Raw genomic sequence first — 4,585 nt, forward strand, 5'->3', positions numbered from 1 at the left:
GGGAATTCCTAAAGCAACCATTGATATGAAATTTTGCCTGATTTCTAACTTTTCTGAACCTCAGTTTCTTCCTCTGAATAATGGAAATGATGTTATCTCTCACGTCGATTTACTGTGAAGATTAAACAATGTATCATATGTACACAATGACTAGAACACTGCCTAATTAATTAATTTTTTTTTTTTTTGCGGTATGCGGGCCTCTCACTGTTGTGGCCTCTCCCGTTGCGGAGCACAGGCTCCGGACGCGCAGGCTCAGCGGCCATGGCGCACGGGCCCAGCCACTCCGCGGCATGTGGGATCTTCCCGGACTGGGGCACGAACCCATGTCCCCTGCATCGGCAGGCGGACTCTCAACCACTGTGTCACCAGGGCAGCCCCTAATTTTGATTTACTTACTTTTTCCTCAATAAGGAGCCTGCAAACATATTATGTCACTTTGTTTACACTTGTCTCAAAAGATGGATGAAAATGCAGTGAGGCCTCACAGTTACAGAGAGCGTGATTCCTAAATGCATCATGATACAAAACTTAGTGCATAAACTGTATTTGAAATAGATTTTCTCATAAAAATTTCTAGGAAAAAAGAGTATAATACTTGGAAATCCCACTGAAGCCTATGAAAACTTAAAAAGTCCCTCAAAGTAGTTAAATTGAAAATAACAATAGAATGAACGCATATTTGTAGAGGATTCTGTCCTCAGATGCCCCTCCGAGGCTGAAGGAATTGTGTCCATCTGCTGGGCATGCACCTGCTGACAGCCCTGATCTCAGCCTTCTCCAGGAATTATGCTCAGTTGAAAAGAGCTGCCCTCCCCGACATCACAGCCCCTTTTTTGGGGCAGCCAGCATCCACTGACGGGTTCACATGGGACTTAATGTCCAGCTCCCTGCCCCCAGCTGTGCAATTATGAATAGGCCTCCCAGCTCCAATTCTCCCCTGGGGTGGCTGAGGCCTTTGTTGTGACTGCAGCACAGCCCAATTATTCCCTCTAACAGTTATTACTCCTGAGAGCATGCCCCAAGAAACTTCCTGTAAGCAAATCTCCATCCCAGAATTTGCTTTCTGGAGAACCCAAGTTGCACCTCCTCGTGGGTCTCACTTCGCACTTCACCTTCAGGGGTCTGCTGGCGTTACACTCTAGTTGTGGGTCTAGAGGAACAGAGTGGTGAGGACACCCAGCACTGAGTCTTAAGGGAGGTCATTTCAGGTTCCTCAGGCAATGCAGGCTAGTCCCCCCAGAGGGCAGTGGAAAGAGATTGTTCTCTAACCTGCGTGCTATTGTTTTAGGAATAGGAAATGGAATTAGAGGAGCACAGAGGGGCAGAGATTTTGTGATAATCTGCATGGTGACTCAAGGACAATTTTAAGAGCTATTAAAAAGTACAGAATTTGTTGATTATTATATGAATTTCTTTAATAATGTATCCTTAATGCTAGTGTATCAATAGGGTAATTCACCTAGGCAAGCACCCATCATGTTTTGACAGTATAATGTCGGAATTAAGATCATGGCCTCTAGAATCTTAGAAATGTGAGTTCAAATCCAAGTTAATCTTCTCGCTGTCTGTAAATTCTTAAATAAATTAGTTAACCTTTCCCAGCTTTGATTTTCATATCCATATAATAGTGAATATAAGACTGACCTCTCAAAATTATTGTGATCACAATGAGATAATACCTGTAAACCATTTAGCTGTTTGCTCCATGTCTTAAAATCTGAATACGTGATGACTGCTTCTGTTTTTGTTACAAACACAGAAAGCAAAGGTACTAAAAGAGACTTTCCTGATGTTTGCAATGGGTCATCTTAAAAGACAGAGCACCGCCAGTGTCTGGGACAGGAGGACAGAGGAGCCCTTCTCGTTGCTGGCCTTATGTCTTGGAATTACTTCGCTCGAGAGCGAGTAGGCAAGCAGCGCCATAAGCAATACTACCATCGTCCCCAGCACTGGGGCCCCGGGCCTCAGCGGTGGGCCAGGGGGCGGGGGAGGGAGCGGCACCAAGATAATCCAGGTGACTATCTGCGCTAGCTCTGAGCAGATGCGGACCCTCTTCGGTTCCCTAGGGAAGATCGACGAACTGCACCTCTTCCCGCCTGATGATCCGCCTTTGCCATTCTCGTCCCGAGCCTGCTTTGTTACGTTCCATGATCCAGACTCAGCAGTTGCCGCACAGCATCTGACAAACGCTAGATTCGTTGACAGAGCTTTGATGGTCGTACCATATGCAGAAGGAGTTATTCCTAATGAGACTAAGGCTTTGTCTCTGTTGGCACCAGCTAATGCAGTGGCAGGTCTTCTGCCTGGTGATCGACTTCTGCCTACCCCCAACCCACTTACCCAGATTGGCGCTGTTCCATTGGCTGCTTTGGGAGCTCCTCTCTTGGTCCTGCCCTTGCTGCACTTGGGCTTCCTGGTGCAAACTTGGACTCTCAGTCTCTTGCTGCCGATCAGTGGCTGAAACTTATGAGTACTGTTGATCCCAAGTTGAATCATGTAGCTGCTCGTCTTGTTTCACCAAGTCTGAAATCAGACACCTCTAGTAAAGAAATAGAGGAAGCCACGACGAGAGTACCAGAGGCACACTTCCTAATTTCTGCTGCTATATGACCAGGTAAGAAGGAAGAAAAACGAAGGCACTCGAGGTCAAGATGATGTTCTAGGAGGAGGAGGATTCCCTCATCTTCTAGGCACAGGTGGTCAAGAAGCAGATCAAGGGCTTCCCTGGTGGCGCAGTGGTTGAGAGTCCACCTGCCAATGCAGGGGACACGGGTTCATGCCCCCGGTCCAGGAGGATCCCACATGCCACGGAGCAGCTGGGCCCATGAGCCATGGCTGCTGAGCCTGCGTGTCCGGAGCCTGTGCTCTGCAATGGAAGAGGCCACGACAATGAGAGGCCCGTGTACCGCAAAAAAAAAAAAGAAAGAAAGAAGCAGATCAAGAAGGCGATCACATTCTAAGTCAAGGAGTAGACAATGATCCAAAAGTCCAAGACAGAGAAGATCTCATTCCGGAGAGAGGGGTAGAAGGTCAAGGAGCACATCAAAAAACAGAGACAAAAAGAAAGAAGACAAAGAAAAGAAATGTTCTAAAACACCACCAAAAAGTTACAGCACAGCCAGATGTTCCAGAAGTGCAAGCAGAGAGAGATGACGACGAAGAAGCAGTAGTGGCACAAGATCTCCTAAAAAGCCTAGGTCTCCCAAAAGAAAACTGTCTCGCTCACCATCCCCTAGCGGACAGAAAAAGGAGAAGAAGAAAGATAAAGACAAAGAAAGAAGCAGAGATGGAAGAGAACGATCCACAAGCAATAAGAAGAAAAGTAAAGATAAGGAAAGGGAACAGGAAAGAAAATCAGAGCGTGATAAAGATGTAAAACAGGTTACGTGGGACTACAATGAAGAGGAACAAGGGTATGACAGCGAGAAAGAGAAAAAAGAGGAGAAGAAACAAAAAGAACCAGGTTCTCCAAAGACAAAAGAATGTTCTGTGGAAAAGGGAACTGGTGATTCACTAAGAGAATCCAAAGTGAATGTGGATGATCTCAAGAAGAAGACATGTATATGAGTGACTGAATACTGCCTCTGTGGGAATCCAACTGTATACATGCATCAGTGTCATTCCGCTGTGTGATTTCTTAATGCTGTATTTGTTCATCGCAAATCTAGATGTATACAGCTCTGAGTCATAAATGGTTATAAAGCTCTTGATGTTGATATTAGTTATTTACATCCAAAAGCTTTTAGAAAAATGATACATGAGTAACCGATTCTTGACAGGTAGAAATCTGATTGAGTAAACAAGCAGTTTTACTATTCTGGGTCTGCTTCATAACAAAAATGAAAAGCTGCACGCATCTACAGTAGGCATGGATCGTTTATGTTGTATGATCTCCTTTATTAAGTTTACTTACAGTATTTCTAGAATTTGATTCATTGCCATAATAGAGCCATGTAGAGAATGCCCTGATTGCATGTTAATTGTGGCAGGAATATCCTAAATGCCATTCAAATCCTCCAACATGATGGATCTCCTTACGGTCTTGTTTGTTGATATGACAAATTAACATTCTTGTAGTTACAACCGGAAATGAGCATTTGAAACAGATAATCCTTTAAGCCTTGCGGCTAAAATTTTGTGGCTTTTGTTTAACTTTGAAAGGTTATATATGCACTAACCTTTTTTGATGGCTATAATTAGACTTTAATTACAGAAACAAGATTTCAAATGAAACTGTCTTTGGCAGTACGTAAATAGCATATTTTTAGGTAGAGCTGTATACTTTTTCATAAGATGTTTGGGAATTTTTTTTCCTAAAATAATTTATTGAACATCTACATCAGTGAAAGTTATCTGCCTATCCTGAAGTCCATCTGTAAAAGAAAGTTATCTCTTGTCCTGATTTTCAATTTTCCACTTTTATTAATCTGTTTTAATCTCGTTGGAAAAGGGGGATAGTGCATTTTAAATTGACCTTCATATGCTTTTAAAAATAAGACAAATCTACTTGATAATGTACTTTTTAGTTGATCTCAAGTTGTATAAAACCAATCAATTTTGTGTTACTGTTACTACAGTAGTA

At 43.2% G+C, this 4,585-nt stretch overlaps 1 pseudogene; it reads left to right on the forward strand.

Moving 5' to 3' along the window:
• Positions 1-1,731: 1,731 nt before the first annotated feature.
• Positions 1,732-3,578, forward strand: LOC112397770 (serine/arginine-rich splicing factor 11 pseudogene; annotated as a pseudogene).
• Positions 3,579-4,585: the final 1,007 nt, after the last annotated feature.

This window comes from Neophocaena asiaeorientalis, unplaced genomic scaffold, assembly GCF_003031525.2.
Source record: "Neophocaena asiaeorientalis asiaeorientalis breed wild unplaced genomic scaffold, Neophocaena_asiaeorientalis_V1.1 scaffold154, whole genome shotgun sequence".
Taxonomy (NCBI): Eukaryota; Metazoa; Chordata; class Mammalia; order Artiodactyla; family Phocoenidae; genus Neophocaena; species Neophocaena asiaeorientalis.